Here is a 23,954-nt window from a genome sequence, read left to right on the forward strand (position 1 = left end):
GTCCACACGACCACATCACCAAATTAAATGTCCAATTTGTTTGGGATTATTGCTTGTATATATTTTGTACATATGGGATGGGATGTGGATAATAGCCTTCAGCATAGAATAAGCCCTCTTGTTTTATAACTTGCATCGGAAGAAATTCACCCTAAAAGGTTACAGCCTGTGCGCAATGCCACAAGCCCACAACGCAATGGAAATCAATCAAACATTCAAATCATGCTGTAGTCAAAGCAGAATAAGATTAGTTTTGTTGTTCAAACTTCCAAGTAACGACTTCCATATAGTCAAGTGCAAAAGTTTGAGAACTTGAAAAGGCTGTGGTTTGCTTTACAAGTCAAGATATAACTAATTCAGTTTACAAGCATACGGCGGGAAGCAAAATTCGCAGCTGATTTAGCCGCAAATCATAGGCTTTCACTCAACTATACAGATCAAGTTTTGTATGAGAGAAGGCCATAGAGCCTTACTAGATGGGATTCTCCCTTAATAACTTATTATAGATTCAATTAAAAGTGGTTTGGGGTTGTACAAACCCAAACCAATATGTAATATGTGAATCATTTTCCCATATTAATACAACTAATACTCCGGCATGAACTAAATACACATTATAAAAAAACTTGAAAAAAATGGGGTGGAATGGTGTTTGACTTTAACAAAATAGAAAGAAAAATCAAAACAAATAAATATGTGTGGAGCCCACATTAGATAAAAATCTAAATAAAAAAAAGTTGTGTTGGTTTGTGCGATTGTGCGAACAGTATCTGTCACGGCTCAAACCCTTACGCTGCATTACCAAGATTTTGCTAACTTGGAATAAAAATAGATTTTGCTAACTTAGAAGAAAAAAAAATACTAAGAGTTTGTTTGGAAGTTTTTCTTTGAAATTGGAATTGAAAATATTTAGGACTTACCATTTCAAATAGTTAAAATTCCTAAATATATGGTAATCTCAAATTTATGTTTCCTATAGAAACATACAATTTCTTGATTTGAGAGATTTGAGGTTTCCATTCCACTTTAAAATTTTGGTTGCCAACATATCCAAAGAGTAAACGTAAATAGATTCAATTCACAGTATATATATCTTACAACATTATAATATTTCAGCCCGAACCATTATATCTGACCGAAATAGCTCGTTATTCTTACCCAAGGAATACGCGCGTTGTGACAATTTATATTTCACATTTTGAGTCTATACAGAATATTTCATTGGAGTTCAGTAAGTAAAATTGAAGGAGACTGAACAAGTTACAAGTGAATGAATCTTAAGGTGGTTGGAGGCAGATTAGAAGAAACTTAAATGAGAAAGAGAGTGATGCTACTGAATTGAATGGTGAAGAGTGAAGACACACCTATGTGACTAGATGTCTGATAGGGGCCATTGAGTCGTTTTCTTAATAAATTCTTCTTAAGAGGCAGAGGAGCGTTCTTGTGGGTCTATTTAATGCATGAAAAAGACGTATCACACGACAAATCGGATAACTTGAAATCACCAGTTCTCTCCTTCATGATACACCGTTGTTCTCTTTTGGCTTAAGTTTCATGAAACATGGTTGAGACTTGAGAGCAAAAGAACGTATTTTTAAAACAATAGTTTAGAACCTATTGCTCGACCGAAATGACCCACACTAAAGAGTGCTGTTCGTACATGTTGGTTCGATATTTCGATATCCTTGAAAACGTTACATTAACTTTTATTTTTGTGCTGGGCATATACTATTTTTATGGTAGTGGGGATCGGGTGATGAAAATTCACACACCCGATTTTACAAATATCATATAGCCATATAGGTTTTGGTCACTATTAAATAATCAACTCTAGCTATATCCTCATTTTTTACCACTTGCTGCCATACCAAGTTACCAACATCCTCAGTTCCTCACTAGCCGCTTCATTTATCTACGCGCCGAGGATGTATGACATATCTTATAGGGAGTTTTTTGCATTTTGACTACTGAATAATCAATCACTCACATGATTAGAATTAATGGTCCAGATGGTGCTGATCAATTCAGTAAACTGTTAATTGCAAATGACCGCTTATATAGTAGTCGGTAAACAAGATCAAGTTAGTAACTCAATTTTATCCTAGTGAAGAAGAGGAGAGAGAGAGAGAGAGAGGTGCGTGTGTTGTTTGAGTCTTTGAGAGTGATATTAGTAGCGGCCTATAGTAGGTGAAGAAGGCAAGAAAGATTGATGAGAGTTGGCATCAATTACGAGGATGAAGGAAGAGAGGTCAATAATTCCTTTATTCATATTGAATACCAGCAGAGAGAAAAAGCAGAAAACATAGAACAATCCCATCTCTCTTATTCTTCTAAAACTCCCCTTCCTTCAAAACTAGCCCATCTGTCTCTTCCACTTCTACCTATGCATTTATATGCGTGCAACCCACTCAATAACTCTCATAATCTCTTTCTCTCTCGTATTTACTACAACCATGAACCATTACATCCTTCCTCGTTAAATAGCACCTTTACCTATCCTTTATATTTATGTTCTTGTGTTTGGTGACTTGGTGCAAGAGGTGGAGAAGTAATATGTGTTTCTTCCATCATGTGTGTTTATCAAAGGGTTTCTTATAGAGTTTATTGGCATTCTGTCCACCTCCATCCACACTAAAAAAGCCATTACTCTTTGTTTTATAACAAGTCATATATCCAGTATGTTTTTTTCCCTTGTTAATGGATCGGAGGTGGGCATATAGCCAACTGAACTCTGTTAGCTTCTCTTTGTAAAACCCATATGAGGCTCTTTCTCAACTTCAACTTTGGTGTGCTTTGTTCTCTTCTTTTATACAATCTAGAGGTAAGATTCTTAACTGGCCATTTCATGTATCTAAAGTTCTGAACAAACACCTTTATTTGCTTGCTCCAATTTATTATATGTTTTGTTTCTTTGATGCCCTAAGTGTAGTACCAGTCAGTCGTGTCAAGAATCTTACCAAAATCTCTCATTTCATACAATATATAATCTCTTTTGGTTGCATATGTTGTACATGTTTGATATCATTTGTTACTTGGTTTTATTTCTTTTTGTTGTTGGTATACTTTTTACACTATATTGTACCTGATCTCATCTTCACTCTTTATAGCTTTCTCAAGTATAAATAAGCATACAGCTAGAATCTCTTTGGGTTAGTGAAGATGCAGAACAGTTTGAAATTGTTCTTTCGAAGTCCCAGTTTTCCTAGCTTCATTTTAGTCCCTATCCCTTCCATTTAGAAATCAGAAATAATCAAATAATGCTATACTGTTTATAGGAGGTTTTTTTTCTAGTTAGTCTTACTATATTACTTCATCGCTTGTTTGTAGACTCATTACTACGGCTTTATTTGATGGGGTTCAAAATGCTTAATGAGCTGAGTTTACTCCAGTTATCTTGGTTTCTATGTTGTTTGTGTTATATACAGTCTTAGTGCCTATATGATTATATGAGATGTTAGTACTACTAGTGCAAAAAACGTAGTCCCGGCCCCCTTCCTTGCTAAAGCTAATTATGTGTCTACCACTCCTGTTTTCTGGTAATAATGGTTTCATATTTTCAATTTTGGTGCAGAAATGAGTGGTTGAAGACATTAGGGTTTATCCCTTGGCCCTTGCTAGTCATCTAGCATACTAAATAAGTTATTAGTTACCCCTTGATTGCAAAGGATAACACGGTACAGTTCTACAGTGAGTGCGCTGCAGAAACTCCGTTGTGATGGCCTTGGTAATTTTCCCTCTTTGCAGTTGTAGTTGAGAACATGGTCAATTGACCTTTTTCATGCGTTAAAAGTGTTTCCTTTAACCTAGCCAGCATTCGAGTGTATTTTGTTCTTAGATTTGACCACTTTCCTCCACAACCGTCGCACCTCTTATACAATATGACCACAAGTACACAACAAGCCTTGATCCCTTGGATATGTTCGCGTATAAGACCCACATTTCTTATCCCATTCTTGTTAAGTAAGACCATCTGACCATGGACAGACTTCTCGTGACTTCAAAGACATTTGTGTTCTGTGACAGCATTGTATGGTGTAATTTCATTTGTTTTCGCTGCTATCAATACAATTACCCTTTACCATTGACACAATGCCTTGGAGCATGTTGAAGTCCATTTTCAGGGAAGGTTATCGATCGTAATTCTTGCTACTTGTGATTTTTTGTAGTAGCATATAATCTGCTTGAGAAACACAAGAAGCCATCACCGCATCATAGAGTTGTATGTAATCATTACTATAACAAGCCATTGAGAAACACAACAATGGTTTGGGATCATGTATGCTGGATTTGTAAGAATGTTGTATCCATATATAGTATTCGACGCGTACTCTTTAAAGACACGTACCATTCCTGAAATTAGAATGCTTTTGAAAATTTAAAGCTTATGTCCTTTGTTACAATAAAAGGTATCCATTGATCATTTCTCTCATGCAGTTTCTTTGTGCATATATTATTTGGAAGATTTGATTTATTATACAATGATACCCCCCTTGATATGAAGAGGATTTATTTTTCTTACTGTTACAGTGTTACTGATCATGGGGCGGATTAGTTATTTGGTTACTAGCTTGCAAGTTGCAACATACGTATGCTATTGATCCTAGCTAAATCGAACATTGCATGTGAAGATTTGGTTAAAGTAATTTACTGATAGGAGCTGCAATCCTCTATAACTATGTGTTTCACTCTCTGTTACGATCATATATATAGTATATATAATAAACACTATACTTTAATGTTGTTGACGAGTATATAGTTTGAGTTTGGGACTTCATGTTACAGATTTCAAGAACATGCCTGACAAGTTACTCAAAGAATTTGGTGATGATTTTTGTTTTATTGCAACATTCATTTTATTCCAATATATGATTGGTTTTTCAAAGTGCGTTAAGGAAAATTGACCAAAAAAGAACATGAACTTTGTCCAAAAATTCAATTGAGGCAATGTATTAGTATTTTTTGTCAATTTGTAACAACTTATTTTTCGAATTGGTCAATTAGGTTATCCGTCAACCTGTCGTTATATATTGCCGTTACATGTTATGTGTAAAATTTTAATTCAATCGAGACCCCAATTTGCTCTAATTATAACCCAAATATTAACAAATCCCCAAATCTATGTTACTGTAAACCTTTGTTTGTCGGAACGACAAACCGTAATTGACTTGCTTGATGCCGAATTGTTCCAGATTTTTTGTTTCATTTAATATATATATGAGAAATAGAGATTATTATTAGCATTGGAACGTACTTGAAAATAAGGCAGAAATGCCAGGAAGAAAATTAATAATGACAATTTCTAATGGCAGGTTGATACATCTAATAGACTATTAGGAATAGAACAGTAAGTCAACTAGTATGGTTACACACGTTGGGATTACACACCCCATTGTTAATCAGTTGATTAACATTTATGCTAATCAAGTGGTGAGTGGAGCAAATGTTCTGGGCAGAGCCTAAAATGTTATTTAGTAGGTTCTTTGCCAAATACTCTTTCTTCTCTCCAGTATCTCTTGCGTCCATTTCTCTCTCTCTTTTTTTTCACCTACCCAAAGTCCTAACTCGTGCTCTCTTATGTGGGAGGTGTTGTATGCAAATAAAAGAAAACAATAGAAGACAAGGACAGAATAACAGGTAATAACCAAGGCGGATTGGATTGGGTCCTTAAGGAAAGATTTAAGCCCCTTCCAATGGTGCGAAGGCAGAAGGCGCAAATGGCGTCTTCCTCCTCAGAGATTCAATGGTTAACAGAAATTCTAACTTTGTACTAGAATAGACTACCCTCTAGAACGAAGAATATAACTCTCTCTCTGGCCGAGAGGAGGAAGAAGAAGAGAAGAAGATTGAAGCAATAAAGACTTATCTGTTTTGTGTAGGTAAGAGAAGGAAGGGTGTATCACGTTTCGCTTCTCTCTCTTTCGAAAAGGGTTGAATATTTGGTTTATGGAGACGAGCGGCCAGGACGATTTCTCGGCTCTCTCTACTCGAAGTTCTATCTCTCTGCCTCTCAGATATGATCCCCCATAGAACATACGCCAGGTGTTTATATAGAGGTGTGATCCGGTTACCAGATGGGAGAAGGAAACCTCACAAAACAAAACCAACTTGGAGTAGAACTTCTAGCAAACCGAAACATGCTGCAACACCAAAAAACCAGTTTAGGGAATAGGTAAACCACTACCCACTAGACAACCAGCCCAAGCCCAAGCCCACGACACACCACTTCGGTTGGTCTTGCGAGGGGCGTATGGCGATGTGTGGCTTTGGGTGAGTCCTCCCTCCTAACATAAAAGCTTTTGTACCCTAAGGGCACGCCCTTATGTTAGAGGTTCACCTCAAATACCTCACTACCTAGTGGTGGTTCACCAATGTGGGATTAAACAACACACAAGTATTTGAAATACATATGAAGATTCCAACAATCCCCCACTATTTCAAAATACTTATAGTCCCCCACTATTTTGGAATAGGATATTACAAAAGAAATGGGTTAACGAAATGCCAGAGAGAATCGAAAAAACAATGCATAAGATACTGGTGCTTTTCGGGCTTGAACCAGTCATAGGGTAACATGTCTTATAATACGTGAAAGTGGTGGATTAAAAAATCTTTGAACCAACATTCCCTTGTAGTAAAATAGAGGACATGCACCCACATTGCTCCTTCATTATATGCCCTGTTTCATTGTTGCGCTTTTTGGCCATACTATTACCTGTGTTAAGTGAATGCTCTAGAGTATTTGCGGAATACCCATAAGAACCGACCCAGTTCTACATTCACGTAGGTGGATATCCATCAAGTGTACATAGCAGTTAAAATACACTATCTCATAAAAATAATGGACTATGGATTCCATTAAGAGTAAAATAACTCATCCTTTTTCTCATTGCTATTCAAGTTATACAAAGTATACAATAATGCTATCTAGTCATAGGGTGGGACGTCTCAAATAAAGACAATAGCATACCAGGCTTACTAGGTGACTTGTTTTTCCCTTTGAACCTACTTCATGGGATCTTCAATCACATAGGTGGGGTTGCCGTCAGTGTCGCCCTCTATCTAAGGCAAAAGTCCCATCCCCCTCGACGTATCAACCACTTGTCTCCTGTTAAGTGGCTTTGTCAGAGGATCGGCCAAATTTAACTCTGACCTCACATAATCTAGAGCCACAACTCCAGATTCCAAAGAAATGCTTTATAGGATCGTAGTCTCGCATTTAATATGCCTGTTTTCCCATTATACAATTTGCTTTTGCCTTTGCTTGCTATCAAGGCATGATCGACAAATACAATGCATAGGTAATTTGGAGGCGGTTTTGTACCAATAGGAAGATCTCGCCAAGAGGTTTCTAAGCCACTCAAACCAAGACTTGCTTTATCTAAAGCAATAAGCTCGGACTCCATAGTTGAACGAGCTATCAAGGTCTGCTTAGAAGATTTCCAAGCGATCGCACCTCCACCTAGGGTGAAAATATAACCACTAGTGGACTTGATATCATGAGAATCGATATCCGGTTTGCATCACAATAACCCTCTATCACGGTGGAGTTTGTCTAAACCTTATGCGCCGTAATTCATTGTTCCTCTCAAGTACTTGGCTAATCTCTAACGACTCCAATGTTCCCGACTAGACAATGAGTGTATCTCGCTTAGCTCGCTAACTGCATAAGCAATGTCGGTCTAGTGCAATTCATCAAGTACATGAGACTACCAATAATTTGGGCATATCTAGACTGAAGTACACCATGTTGAGCATTTTTCTGAAGTTCACTATTTGCCTCATAAGGTGTCGACACAGCTTACTATCATAAAAGTTAAACTTCTTCAAAAACTTCTCAACATAATGCTCTTTGAAAGAAAGCAGATAGCCATCAATGTTTTTCGATGATTTTGATTCCAAGAATCACATCGCCTTCTCCCAAATCCTTCATTTCAAATTGGGAGGATAAAAACATCTTGGTGTTTCTCACAACATCAAGGCTAGGACTCATGATTAACATGTCATCCACATATAGACAGATAATCACATATGTATTCACATCAAAAGATTTAAAGTAAATACATTTATCAAAGATCATTTATGTGATATCCATTAGACATCATGACACCAGCCAAACTTTTCATGCCATTGTTTTCATTGCTTTGTTTCAACTCATATAAAGACTTAACTAACTTGCATACTTTATGCTCATTCCCCCAGTACTATCAGAGACCACCTCAGTCGCATCATATATATTTCTTCATCAAGATCACCATTCAAAATGCAGTTTTACATCCATTTGATGAATAAATAAATTATGAATAGCAGCTAGAGCCATTAGAACTCTTATAGAAGAAATCCTAGTTACAGGAGCATAAGTATCAAAATAGTCAATGCCTTTCTTCTGGGAGAACCCCTTGACTACAAGTCTAGCCTTGTATTTCTCAATGGAACCATCTAGTTTCAATTTCTTTTTGAAGATCCACTTGTAACGATAGGTTTTAGCCTCGTGAGGTAGATCAACTATCTCCCATGTGTGATTAGCTATAATCGAATCTAGCTCTGAGTGTATAGCATCCTTCCAGAAAGGTGCATCTCGAGAACTGATTGCCTCATTATACGTCACAGGATCATCATCAAGAAGAAATGTGTAAAAGTCATCACCAAAATTGGTGGATTTCTGCTCTTTTACTCTTCCGAATTTCTTGTTCAGAATTTTCGGGGATCTGATTGATTGTTGTTCACTAGGAGCTACCAACCTCTCAATGCCAATTTTCAAAGGAAACAAATTGCTCTGGCTACTCCATTAGACTCGTGAGAGTATGGTGGAGTAGTCTCATGAATAATGCCACTCTTGTCACAAAAGTCCCCGGAAGGGGTTAGACTCATATTCTCCACCCTATCGAACCAAGTCTCTTAATCTTACAGCTTGCCCGGTTTTCAACTTCACTTTGTACTTGAGAAACATCTCACTGCCTCATGCTTGTGTCTAAGTAAATATACCATGTGTACCTAGAGAAGTCATCTATGAATGTAATATAATAAAACTTCCCCTCTAGACATGGTACTTCCGAATTCACCCAAACTCCATTGAATAAGAGTTAGTAATCCGGTTTTATCTCTAGACACGCTTCTATTGTGGTTTCTTCGTGGCTTTAGTCTCAAAGACATATCTCACATTTATCATTAGAAAAATCAGAAATATTAGACAATAAACCACATGCTTTCATCCTTTTCATATTGAACATTCACATGTCCTAGTCTACCATGCCATATATTAAAAGAGGCAAGCAAATAAGGTATGCAGATTCATTCTTATTAATAATAATGTTGTCAAGTACATTCAACATGAAAAGACCAATCGTTATTACAATAACCTTTACCAACAAAACCCTCATTCTTTTGTCGAGGAACAAACTTGTCACTCTCAAAAGTCACCTTGACGCCTTGCTTTTCCCAAGTAGGGACAGTAAATCAGATTTCATTTAATCTCAAGAACATGAAGAACATTACTAAGTGAAAGGGTTTTCCCTCGGTTAACTTGGAGAAGAACCTTGCTGTTGTTCCTTAACAGAAAGACCTAGAGTCACCCATATAGACCTTTTCATCTTTCACTAGTATGTAATCGAGAAGGCTTCAACATCACCACAGATGTGGCGGGTGGCACTTAATCTAGTACCCAGTTCCTCTTCCGCTGGCTATGAACACTTGTGACACGACAAGTAGCAACAATATCATCTCCCTCAACTAGATTAGCATTGGGAGGATCATCGATTGTCTTTCTTGTGTCCAGACCGAAAAGCCCTATGTCCAGTTTACCACAAACATAACAATTTCCATTGCAAGTACCACTTCGATTTTAAAAGAAGTGCCTTTGACCTTGAAATTTTATTTTGTTGGACTTCACGCTTCTTAGAGGTTTTGTTAGATTTCTTTGGGATTACCTTCAACGATATTGGCTTTAGAATGAAATTCCTTAGACAACACCTCATCCCGAAGTCTTGTTCTTTTCCTCTATGTGAATGTGAATGATCACATCCTCAAGAGTCATCCGCTTACGCTTTTATGCTTCATACTATTTTTATAGTGTTTCCAAGACTCGGGAAGTTTCTCAATCAAACATCCAAAGAACAAAGGATTCGGGTAAATTAATACCCTCGGTTTTCAAATCATTAATCGCCACATGAAAATCATGGATTTGAGACGTTACATCTCTATATCCTCTCATATGGAACTTTAGAAAATTCCCAATAGCATATTTCTCGAAAGTACCAAAGATCCTCTATTATGTATTTCTTGTTCAAACTCTCCCATATATCATGTGCATTCTTATTTGAACAATAAATATCAAAAATCTTATGGACAAGGTACTCAAAATAGCATGACGACATACCTTATTCCCATTGAGTTAAGCGCCTTTGATTTCTTTCAAATCATTAGAACCCTCCATGGGTGTCAGACGTTGAGATACTTTGCATAGTTGAGTACATCTAGTGGTCTGTGAACACCCTTTCTCTCCATCTCTTGAAGTGTGAACCGTTGAAGGATTCAATCTTAGACACATTAGGTAAATTCATGAGCATTCAAGAGAGGTGCAAAGATCTCTCATAGACGGTTACTTCCATGACTCTGCATTAGTTTCTTTTTGATCGGTATGGTGTCAACGTGTGTAGACATCTTGATCTTTCCTTAAGATTGTTGTATGCAGATAAAAGAAAATAATAGAAGACAAGGACGAATAACAATGTAATAACCAAGGCGCTGGATTAGGTCAGTCCTTAAGGAAAGATTTAAGCCCCTTCCAATGGTGCGAAAGGCAACAAAGGGCGCCTTCCCTCAGGATTCAATGGTTAAAAGCAGGTCTAACTTTGCACTAGAATAGACTACCCTCTAGAACAAAGAATATAACTCTCCTCAAGGCTACAGAAGAAGAGAAGAGAAGAGAAGAATTGAAGCAATAAAGACTTATCCGTTTTGTGTAGGTAAAGAGAAGGGTGTATCACTTACTCGCTTCGCTCGTCTCTCTTCTTCAAAACCGGATGGGAGAAGGAAACCTCACAAAACAAAACCAACTTGGAGTAGAACTTCTAGCAAACCGAAACATGCTGCAACACCAAAAAACCAGTTTAGGGAATAGGTAAACCACTACCCACTAGACAACAAATGACCCATTACCTATTACCCACTTCGGCTCGGTTCGGTGCATGAGCTGGCAGGTGGCTTTGGGTGAGTCCTCCCTCCTAACATAAAAGCTTTTGTACCCTAAGGGCACGCCCTTATGTTAGAGGTTCACCTCAAATACCTCACTACCTAGTGGTGGTTCACCAATGTGGGACTAAACAACACACAAGTATTTGAAATACACATGAAGATTCCAACAGGAGGTATGTGCCTATGTGGCCTAAAATGCTATTTGGTAGGTTGTTCACCAAATACTCTTTCTTTTCTCCAATATCTCTCTCGCCCAGAACCCATCTCTCTCCCTTCTTCTTCACCTACCCAAAGTCCTAACTCGCACTCTCTCTCTTACTCTGCAACTCCGCTCATTCCCATTGCTTTGCAGTATACTAATATAGTGTTAGCGAGATAGATGAGCTGGCTATTAGCAAAGTACTATTCTACATGTGTAAGACCAATTGTTTTTGGCTATATTTAGTACATATTTTGTGCAAATATGTTTGTCAATCTGTGTTCACTACTGGATTCATAAGCTCAAAATGGTGAGAGCGCTCTTATCCAATCTATATGAGAAGTTGATGGTTCAAATCCATCTAATCCAATTAAGAAAAAAATATATGCTTCTCCTTTGACAGTGTTAGAAGGCACAGAAAAAAAAAAAAGGTGGTTGTGCTACTGTTTCGGTGATTGTTCTTCATTCTCTTTGTTCGTATGCTTCTTCTTTAGGAATGACAAGAGAGAAGAGTGATGTATGAACGCAGGGGCGGTTGAACCTTTTTCATTTTAATGTTTGTACTCGTTAATACTCCCTGCCCAAGGTCAGTTTTACCACACACACACAAACCCTACGTTATATATAGTTGTGACTTATGAGGTGGTCTATGTTCATTGTTTTAAATTTTGCATTGGTAAATATAGGATTTGATCTTAAATAAATCATGCTGCTAGTGTATATGCTTCTAAGAACATTGCTCGCTCAATTATTATTAACATTTCCAGCTGTGTTATTTGAACTACGGGGCAGAATAGTAAGACTGAAGCTGGTTTTCTTAGGTGATTTTCGGTGCTGGGGCCAGATGAAAGAGAAAAAAGGTGGAGCAGCTTCCGCTCATCCCAGTCCTATTCCTTAAGAGATTGCATGGGCACTTACGGACATTCTCCACACTGGTAAAGTATTTCATGGAGATTTGTAGATGAGCGTTTGCTGCATACCTGGTGAGGTGGTCTATATTTTTTTAATGTGAAATTCTTATCCATTCGGTAGCTCTATCTTAAATAGACAGTTAACACACCGTAGGCGTGATTATACTTTCAACAAGGAAGAACATTGTCAAACACGAATTCTGTAGTGATAGTATGTTGAAGCAACTGAGAAGTTTTGAAATTGTGTCCTTTGAAGAAGCTAGAGTGAAATGGACTTGGTGAGGTGGTCTTTAATTGGTCTAGCCAACATTAAGGGGAAAATAAAATTCATTCTCTAAAAAAAAAAAACTGAATCGAACTGATGCAGCAAACTGAACAAGTATTAGTGGCAAGATACAGATGTTTACTACAGTTTCTCCCTACGCAGCCATAACAGTTTTTTAAACAAGGTGATTATGAATGTTACTTTCATAGCTTTTGTTTCTTACGAATCTCTTTCGAACTTTGGTCAACTTTTGTGATTTAATTTCATGATCAATTTTTAATTTTGCTAAACAAACAGAACTATTTACATTACACTGATTTTAGTGTTGAGCTTGTGGGTGTCTTGTAGGAGATGCTGATTGAGGAAATTTGATGGGCTATGCTAGAAGAAAATGGAAGTTCAATTTTGCATATGCAGTGGGAAAGATATTTGACACAACGAACGTTACTTTCTTCCTTCAGCATTATCAATTTTTCTGAAGTTATGCTATTGTTTAATGATTTAAAAATGAGTTAACTACCTAAAAATGAAAGATACTTTGCTGAAGTTCGAAAAATGAAAAAATGAAATGTATTTTCATTCGTTCCCAAAAATACAAGTAAGTTTCAATAGGGTTTCTCCAGATATGAAGGTCGTCAAATTTTTTGAATGGCCTGTACACTAGACTGTTAAATCCTTCTCCAATCTATTTTCTGCCCATGTGGACGTATGGAAAACTGTCGAGGCGGATTGTGTGTACATATTTTAGCAAATAGATACATAACACGTGGTAAGAAGTTCAGAACTAGCTGGAGTAGTAGGTTCAGAGAACCACTATCTGACTAGGAACTAGCCCTCCAACTCCGGAGTTCAAATACTCAAGTTCGGAACTCTAACTCCTACTACAAACCTAAACATGTTTCTTTGTTGTTTAAGTCAATAGAAGAGACCTATTTGATTTTGGAAATATTAGCAAAATAATTTGACAGTCTAGCGTACAGGCCATTCAAATAATTTGATGACATTCATATCTGAAACCCTATTGAAACTTGCTTGTATTTTTGGGAAGGAATGAAAATACATTTCATTTTTGCGAACTTTTGACAAAATATCTTTCATTTTTAGGTCCTTAACTCATTTCAAAATCTATCGTTGTTGTTGGGTGCTGGTACTTATGCTTTATCTACTTTTATGTAGAAGTGTATCTTGGGGGATTTCAGATGTCTTGGTAAGATTCTGTGACAATGCAAGCTGTACCTATCCGTCCTTGCGCCTGGTATTTTGACAAGCTTGTTTTGACAAGATATGCTTTGAATATGTACATACATCGACTAGTTTTCGTTCCTAGTTCATGGATTCTAGTCCCGCGGCAAGACTCGCTTTGTTTTTTTACTTTGTGTATGATCGGTCAGTCTCATATTGTCCAAGTCCTGCAGACTGGTTTCTTTACAAGCCCATTTCCTTACCGTATGTATGCAATGTTTGAGTCTTGCTGTTGGATTATTTTTCGTTTTGTTTTTGAGATTTATTCCCAGTGAGCACAACTGCTTCAGAAAGCCACACTAAGTTCGAAGTAACATAGGAGTCACACTTCCATCGACATCCGAGGAAGAACTTGGTAGCTTTACACATAGGAAGAGTAAGAGAAATTTTTGCCTAGTAGCATATTAAATCTACTGAGGATTCTAAAATGGCGCAAGGCAGAGTTATGGGCTAAAATGCTAAATCACCCAATGCAAAACCAAATCCAAGACTAACGAGCCAGTCCTGCTTCATTGAACGTTTAGATCTATGAGACGTTCACAAAAGAGAAATTATTGACGTTTTCTTATTCATGTGCTTGGATGTCTCTGAAGAAGTGAGGTACCCGTAAAATCTTTTGTGTTTTGGTGAATCTTTCTAGTAATGTTGGTAAAAATTGCTGCCAAATCGTATCTCAGTTGAGACAGCACTGATGCAAGGATTGACCACATTTTTTTTTTCCATTCCTTTATGTAAAGACTAACCTGGGTACAATGAATACATCTTCCCAGTCTAATAACAATGAGTTGAAGAACACAATGCACTGATGGGCGAGGACCCATATTGATTTCACAAGGTTTTGTTCTTCTCCCAATCTCCTGGCTAAAACACAAGTGAGCAGATTGTCTGTGCAATCCATGAAGGAAGACGTTTGGGCTCAAGTTCGGCATCCATCTCAACTGAACAGAATTCAGCCCAAACTCTAGCTAGGGCTTCAATTCTTGACGCACACTCCATATTCCGTAACGAAATATGAGAATGTTTGTTGCTATGAATGCAGTCGCATGCTTTCTACCGAAGAAGCTTAAATATATCACCCACAAGCCACATCTTCATAAATAGTCACGCCAATTAGCCAATTATCCAGCAAGCAATCTAGATTTAATTTAATTTTTTTGGTAACATTATTGATCTAATCTTGCAACTATTTATATGTTTCACGAATGCATGATGGAAGAAGCGAAACATGACCGAAATGCTAAGAAGTAGTTGACATCTGAGTTGCGTCACTTGCATACTTGTTGGTATATACTAATTTCTTTTTTTTTTTCTTTTTTTCGATAACTCAAAATTTTGGACCATTTCTCGATTTGTGTGCGTCATTCTTGGGCAGGGGCAATTTTAAGAGATGCCCCGAACCGACTATATACCAAGGCCCAAAATATCGATATCGATGAATATATTGGTGTATCTATATATCGGATATATCTAATTTTTTTTGTGACTAGTCCAAACTATCGGAAATATAATATCGAAAATATCGAAAATATCGGATTTATATTAAAAAATAGTCAAAAAGTCAACCGATATATATCATAAATATCAAATATATCAATTATATCGGCAATATAAAGTTTTATATCAAAAATTCCGATATATATCGAAAAAAAATAATTCTATATTCAGTAAATATATATAAAAAATATCGATATCAGTGTACCAAAATACCGATATATATCGGATATATCGGCGATATTTTGGTCTTTGCTCCAGAGTAGTGGAACAAATCCAAAGGGGCAGTCTTTCTAAACCAATGGTTAATAATCCGTATCCAATAAGGACTCGGATTCGGGTCGGTTTCTAAATATCGATAAGCTTTATCGAGAAATAAAAAACTTTGCCAATACACGGCTTGCCTTTTTTCGATCAGAATACACGCTTCCTTAATCCAAGAGACTTTCTATTTTGTGTGTTCACGGATACCTAATATAAGTCTATAAATACACAACACTATCAAGAATTTGGTTATGGTTCTCGCCTACAACAACAATTCGTCATGACTGCTGCGGGTTATTATTGGTTAATACTGTCTATTTGCTGTTACTTCTTCTACTCATACGCAACACCAACACCAGCCTCTAATGAAGCCAGTCATAAACGCGTAGTTTTCTTTCCACTGGGATCTGAACATCCTCATTATGGCCATGAAGAAAAGTCTAAAGAGTTTTGGAAGCAAAGAAGGGAACAGATAGACCAAGCTATACGTCGTGATTATGCTAGGGCATGCAATCGTAATTTCCAGTTTTACCTACGTAGTTTAAGATCTCAGTATCCTTCAAATCCTCTTGCAGAACTGGTGGATCCAAACTGGGGATACAACGACAACGGCTTCCCTTGTTCAGCACGTAAATATGTAGATCGGTTGCGCAGTCGGCAGGCTTGACGGTCTTCTGGGCTTGTCCCCGTATCAAATTTAACCACATCAATTGTTGCTCTGTCTATGATATTTATTTGTATCTTTTTTCTTTTGTTTGTTTTATTGAATATGATAGAGAAGGGCACGCTTCCTATGAATTTTTCAACGGACAGCATTGCCAATTTGCCACAAGGAAAGGCATTAGTTGGTCTCTTTTTCATCGCCTTGTTGAAGAAGCAAGACAAGATAACATGTCGTAGTGCAAAACTGCAAATACGTTCTGATCTATAACTGCGCGCAGAGGCGAAATGCGATGCTTTGTAACCAATCACCTTACACATATACTTCGAGTCTTACACTCGGATGAATTTAGTAATGAATTTAACTTTTTGGATTAGTACGATGTATCATACTGATACGACTTTCGGACGATAAATTTGTGCACTATCGTGTGTGTATAGGCGCGTGTAACAACTACATATAATAACCAGTCTTACGAGAAGGAAAGCCTGGCTAGTGTAGCGTCCTGAGAGGGAAACAAGTTGTTATGCAAAACCCTTCAATGAGACGAGTCTCGTGTATTTGATCCTTTGACCTTTACAATCTTCAGCCATACCAAAGTTTTGGAGTTAACAAAGTCCAAACTGCAACTAGTATAATCTCATAATGAGTTACTTTCCTGTGTTTAAGGAAAAAAAATCAACAAAAAACAGCATTTTCCATAAAGAAGCATTCTGGCTGGAGTCTGGACGTTAATTCTGTAGTAAGCTTCTAACAATCGTAGAGACTTGGTTACCGATCTAATGATGTTGACTTAGTTACAGAGGTTTACTTGAGGCCATTGTTACTTTACCACTGCCAGTATATTGTTTTCAGAAAATGCCAATGCCACATTGTAACCATTCTCTCATGCAACCTGAAATTGCAAGGATGGGCATATGATTAATATAAGAAACAACATATGCATTCAATAATAGCTTTACCAAAGATAAGAGCCTGACAGTATTTTACAAGCAAACCAAATACTAGATAACTGCAAGGCAGTGGGGGCGTGAGCGGAGGTGGAGAAGAGAGAGGGAGAGATGAGTTTGTGGTGGGGAGAGAGTTGGGTTTGGTTGAGAAGGAGGGAGAGAGAGAGGAAGAGTGAAGGAGGGAGATTGAGGCTGTGTAAATCACTCTTAGATTGTGATAACAGTTTGGAGGAGAGATTGGGAGAGGTTGGAGGCGAAACGGGAAAATGAGAGAAGAGGGGGGTACGGTCAGACACAAAGTAAGAGTTATTTAGGGGTACGGACAGACACATGGGAGAGTGACACGTATGAAGTGGTTTTTTGTGAGAGTGTTGAATAGTGACCTCAAGAGTTCGCTCACGCTCACGGATTAGATCAACATAAGAACAATTTGTTAGATCTTATGAAAAGACGTACAATTAATAAATATAAAATCCAAAATCAACTGTTACAAAAGTAGAGCCTATAATACTTCATCACGTGTATATAATTTCCAAAAGAGTAGTTGTCTATCTTCTGGTTAGAGAATTGTCATTAAGGTCTGAGGGCACTTACTTGACTGAATAAGGAAATGAAGGTCCTTCCTTGCTCCAGTTTCAATAGGCTATCGATCCGTTGTTCCCCATTATGCACTTGAAACGTTCAGAATTCTAAAGAAGTTGTATAAAAGAATTGAGGCTCCCCTTCAAGGCCATCTCTACTTCTGAGGTTGCTACCTGTAAGATTGTTTCATGTGCAGATGTGCTACCCCCAACAACTAAATCAAATCCACCAAGGGACATAGTTTCTCCAGCTTATCTGCACTCAACTGTTGCACATCATGTTCAACAAGGTCACTCGACTCGTTCGTTTGTTCCCACCAGCTACGAAAAATGCTTCTCTTGCACTTCAGCGGAATACCAAGTTGCTGCAGTGGAAAGTCAGCACCTCCAATCCCAGAAAAGAGAACCTAGTGATGCCACTAGGAAACATGTTCTTTAAAAGAGAGAAATGGCAAGCCACTGTCTCAACCTGCGACAGATATATTGGTAGCTAAGTAATGAGAAATAGTAAGAGACGGTAGAAACTGGAAAGAGTACGAGAGTGCAAACCTGATATGAAGTACCAAGGACTTATATCTCTCAGCTCCACTGAATCCCATAGTATGGTTCTCTGGATGTACCAGAATCATCTCTATTTCTTCAGGCTCATCAGGTACGGTGCTGCTCTATTATTGCCAGTCCACACCAAAATTCCAGATCATACACTCACAAAGGACATAATTCTGAGTCTCTAAAAGGAGGTGTTGGTCCCAAGCATCTACGCATTTTAATCCTCTGTAAAGTTTGCAATACCAATACAAGTATGCAAGCAATTGAACATATCTCTACTGTCCCATTAAGGCCACTTTTTTGAGTCTCTAAAGGAGGGTCATCGTCAGTGGTAAGGCTCTCTGAATCGTAAATCGAGGAATCAATTTGAGAGGGTATCTGTTGCTGATTGGAAGGTTGTGAAGATACTGTCTTTTCCTTGCAAGCGAGTCAACAGACTCAGGTTTAACTTTGTACACAAAGCGACAAATTGTGCTCTAAACCCTTAATGGAGTACAATCCACTTTTTCAAAGTAACATGTGTCCTGATTGCTGCCTCAGGGAGCTTTCGCTGGAACGTTGGTCTGTGCTCATTCAGAACTCCACCCAATCATAAGATTAGGGATATTAACTCCATCTTCCTCTCGCATAGTCTCTTACAATTTGTTCTAGATTCCTGTTGCCGCTTCCTTCCATATCCAGTTTTCTTCCCAATCTTTCCTCTGCATCAAAGAGTTTTTTCCTCTCCTGAATGTAGGAGGAATCAGGAAGTGTCTATAACAGAGCAGTAAAAAGCAAACGTTATGAATAACAAAATAACTCCATGCATCATTTAGCAGAAAGAATATGAGATTAGGATTGTACTGAGCTTTCAGTTATGAAAGAGAAGCATTTATTCTTATTTCTTAGTTTTTATAAAAAGCAGATACATCATATTATACACAACCACAACTCTAAAAAAAGCAACGCAACAACATCAGGAATCAGATGATGACCTGGAAGGTATAACAGACGAATAAAAAAAAAACTAGAAAATAAAACGTTATGAAGAAGAAAATCCCTGCACCAAGGACGGAAATTATGAATACAGTGAGCTTTCAGTTACGAATGAAAAAGAAAAGCTGAAAGATTACTACTAAGTAAGCATGCATATCATGTCATACACAGGCATTGAGTCATAACAACCGCACCTCATGTCCTCATCATGACCGGAGCAGGTGAGGTGGCTTTCTAGCCTGTCTAAGAGAAAAATCACCTCTCTTTGGCATTCGAGCAGCATATATAAAATCTACCAGATCTGTAATTAAGGTCTCACAATCTGCAAAACACAAAAAATTGTGACAGTATGAGAAATAGAAAAGAAATCGGCAATATAGCTGCAGTGCTGCACTAGTTACTACTAAAACTTGGTTAAGTGACAGTCAAATAATCAAACTATATCGCACAGTTCACAGATTTGGGAAATATCATAACTATGTTGAGTAGATTTATTCAGTCCAAAACACGGGGAGCTGACAGAAAGAGCATGTCAAAAATGCAATTCATCAAGCTAACATGAACATTCCATGTTTTTAGCAAACTGATTTCACATGAATGCACGGGTGGAGGGGAATGATTATACGGTAGACATGTTATTGATGTGTAAACAATAGGTCTTGATGAATCCTTGTAAGGCTAAATATAATTGCTGTTACTGCTTTTGAGTCCAAATCCAGGACGACTCAAGACTTCTAAAAAGTTTCCATGGAAGAGACTGGATTTGGACCTTAAGAATTAGTTAATACTTGAAACGTAGACACATTGGTCTTTTTGCATCTAAGACAAGGCACGCACAGAAATAATGCTATGACTGAAAAGAGACTTAGCATATCACTTAAAAATGACTGAAAACCAAAAATGTCTATACTGAAAACCAAGAAGGGCCATACCATGAAGATAGTTTGAGTTATTAATTGTGGGAGAAACTAAATAACAGAAAAAAAAAAAAAAAAAGTAGATAATTCAAGTACTCCCCGAAAGAACACTTCAAATTCGAACCAGTTTTGAATATGGAAATGACCATCTTAAGATTTGGGTCATGAAAAAGGACAACATAACAAACCATACAAGCAAAGTATATGTGTTTTGGACCTCTAGAAGCCTTTAATGTCAGGAAGCTGGAATCTACATCATCTCAATTAAGTATACATGAGCTCTCACATTTGTCTGGACATACCATCATAAATGGCTCATATACAAAACAATAAACTAACAGCATCTAAAAGGGCCATTACTATGACATAAGTTCTGGATACACACTGCATGCATGATGCATCCCAGGCCGTTATACAGTGCAAAACCAAACTTTCCTTTTTCTCCAAGTATGCATAGAGTCAAAGGCGTACGGAGATACATATTACAAAGTATGAGAGTACCTTATATGCACCCACCACAATCACATGCAAAAGCAGCGACCACACGCACAAACACCCACCATATCTACAGACAGTTTAGAACTAATACTTGAAGCTGTTTAATCTTTCGAGATAGCATTTATCAGTACTAGTTCCACAGCTTAAGTACATAAGATTAAACATATTTTACAAAAATATATTAATATAATTAAAATGTTGCCAACTTTTTCAAAATTATGTGCTATATGCCATGCTCTATATTATTTTCATGGAATGCTTTTTGAATATGGTTGTTATATGATTATCATAAAAAAAAAATATGGCTGTTATCGAAAATGGCATACATAAGGTGGCTTGATTTACCTGGATACAGAATCCAAACCAAAGAAACTATATTAGTCGCAAAGTGGGTGGGGAACTGGGGATTGACTGGCCCAGATTGTCCCAAAGTTTAGATCGGCAAGGGGTAAGGGACTAAGGGCAGATTGAACGTTCAGAAGAAACAATCTCTTTTTCGGGGGCAGTTGAACCGAAACGTACAGGAAGTCCGACCCACTTTGTAAGGACAATCTGACCGTGTAGATTGAAACGATTTCCGTATTAACATGTTTCTACATTTTAGAGTTCCCTACTGGTCCTTTGCAGGGGACTGCCAACTTTCAGTCTCCAGACTTGTTTTTTTACCTGTATGAATTACACAGCCAACTAGGTGAAAACTGAAAAGCTGGGCCTTGTGCTTTTAGGCACTATGGGCAAGTTCATTACTGCGATCTTGGATATTACTGTTGTATCTCAGCTAAAAGACAAAGGCCACTTATCAAAGTACACCATTAGACCCAAATAGGGTATGCAGGATTGCTTGCACTGGTGCCTGCCTGGGATTCCTGATACTTGGAACGAACTCCTAAGTGCACAACTGTAGGCTATCTAACACCCAGTCTTGCTAGTCCCTGATCAAACAAAAAGCACTAAACAATTTAGTCACACCCAACCAATTATTCAATACAGCTTCTAGTCCTTCCAGATTGACAGACAGAAGCCACACCGATATTCTATAATCTCACAGAGGGAAACTTTTTCTCGCAATTTCAACTCTAGAATTTAATAAGATGCATGGAAGATAAACTTGAAGGCAGGGAATTCTCACGTCTTGGATTATGCGTTATTTGTTGCTGCCAATCGGTTGTTGCATATCATCTTTAGTGTTCGAGTCCCTCATTGTTGCCCACTGCCTATACCTACTTATATAACAAAAGTAATGATAAGAAACGGATATGCTCTTAGGGATTCAAAGATAGTGTCTACCATTATTGGTTAAACTAACAAATTAGCGAATGGAAGATTGTAGGTTGTAAATATAGAAGCCTATGATTGTATATTCGGTGAAACTAACAAAAGTAGAATGAGGGAGGTTAGCTTTAGGACTCTTATTCTACTTACGCCCTTGTTTATTTCCTATTTTTTAAGATGTTTCCTACTTTATCTGCGATTTTATAGTGTTTTTTTTAAAAGTAAAACAAAAAATTCTTTTTCACTCCTACTTTTTCGTAATTAGTTATCACACGTGACACTCTAGAACGCTTCCTCAATTGGAGAGGGGAGATTTGGTAATAATATATATAGAGACAATTAAGACTCCTAATCTAATCTAATTAAGTAATGGACTAATCTCTCGATCTCACACTGTGGTCGAGGCGTTACAGACCCTTGATTTATCGACCGTTAGATTGAATCCTAGCCAGGAGATCCATATTTAGAAACAGACTCGAATCCAAGACCTTATTGGAGACGGGCTGGACTCCTATAACGCATTGTATTTGGTCTACGACTTGTCTATATATATTCTGGACTCTGGAGATCTGTCATTATTCACTAACATCTGTCTTTATCTGCGCTCAGGAAGAATATATTAATAAGAAGTCCTTTGGAAAGAAGAAAAGAAGAGACAAGGAATCAACAATGATACATATATTCGTGAGGAGCCTAGAACCGAAAACCATTACTCTCCAAGTCGAGAGCAGTGACACCATTTACGAAGTCAAGGTTAAGATTGAAACCGAGAGAGGTATTCCCCCTTCTATCCAAAAACTGATTTTTGTTGATGAACAATTGGAAGATGGGCGTAAACTATTAGAAGATGGGCGTACCCTTGCAGAGTGCAACATTCAAAACGGGTCGACGGTTTACATGGTTTTGAATCTTGGACAGGGCTCAATTTTGGACAGGACTCAGCGACAGGGAACTGAAATTGATAGAAGAATAATCGGTGTGAGGGTGGATGACATAACGTACTCTGCCAAGGAATCAACGATGATACAGATATTCGTGAGGAGCCTAGAACCGAAAACCACTACTCTCCAAGTCGAGAGCAGTGACACCATTTACGAAGTCAAGGTTAAGATTGAAACCGAGAGAGGTATTCCCCCTTCTATCCAAAAACTGATTTTTGTTGATGAACAATTGAAAGATGGGCGTAAACTATTAGAAGATGGGCGTACCCTTGCAGAGTGCAACATTCAAAACGGGTCGACGGTTTACATGGTTTTGAATTTTGGACAGGGCTCAATTTTGGACAGGACAGGGAACTGAAATTGATAGAAGAATAATCGGTGTGAGGGTGGATGAGTACTCTGCCAAGGAATGCAACAGTGACGGGTGCTTCTGTTCTCCATCTTGAGAGGTGGTCTTTGAATATTACTTAGTGTTCTGAACGCTTAATTTTCGCATCGTTTTGTTTCTTTGGAATTCAAGTTTGGACGAAGTGTGGTGTCATATGTTCAAGTTTGGTTTTGTTTCTTTTCTTTTTTTGCTTTATTAGAAATCCTTTTATTTGCCTAATTGCCTTCATATATATTCTTATTCATGTTGTTGTCCTCTTTTAGTTGGTTGTTGCTTCATGTGAATCTATACACATGTAATTTAAAACAAGGCCCAAAATATCGATATCGATGAATATATTGGTGTCCCCAAAAACCGATATATATTGGATATATCTATTTTTTTGTGACCAGTCCAAACTATTTAAAATATTAGAAATATAATATCGGAAATATATTGAAAATATCGAATTTATATTAAAAAATATCAAAAAGTCAACCAATATATATATCATAAATATCAGATATATCAATTATATCAGTGATATAAAATTTTATATTTTTTCCAATATATATCGGAAAAAAAAATCTATAATCGGTAGATATATATCAAAAATATCGATATTAATATATTAAAATACCAATATATATCAACAATATATCAAATATATCGGTGATATTT

The 23,954-nt window shown here is 37.4% G+C and overlaps 1 long non-coding RNA gene and 2 pseudogenes across 1 annotated transcript; 2 read left to right on the forward strand and 1 right to left on the reverse strand.

The window, feature by feature from the left end:
• The first annotated feature begins 1,965 nt into the window (after nucleotides 1–1,965).
• On the forward strand, nucleotides 1,966–4,420 carry LOC147520221 (uncharacterized). Its single transcript, XR_015212529.1, has 2 exons — nucleotides 1,966–2,821; nucleotides 3,572–4,420. It is a non-coding gene; the product is annotated as an uncharacterized LOC147520221 (long non-coding RNA).
• Nucleotides 4,421–17,783: 13,363 nt separating this feature from the next.
• LOC147520222 (DNA (cytosine-5)-methyltransferase DRM2-like) lies at nucleotides 17,784–19,111 on the reverse strand (annotated as a pseudogene).
• A 3,523-nt stretch (nucleotides 19,112–22,634) lies between these two features.
• Nucleotides 22,635–23,264, forward strand: LOC147520223 (polyubiquitin pseudogene; annotated as a pseudogene).
• The last annotated feature ends 690 nt before the right edge of the window (nucleotides 23,265–23,954 follow it).

This window comes from Coptis chinensis, chromosome 2 (genome assembly GCF_015680905.1).
Source record: "Coptis chinensis isolate HL-2020 chromosome 2, ASM1568090v1, whole genome shotgun sequence".
Lineage (NCBI taxonomy): Eukaryota > Viridiplantae > Streptophyta > Magnoliopsida > Ranunculales > Ranunculaceae > Coptis > Coptis chinensis.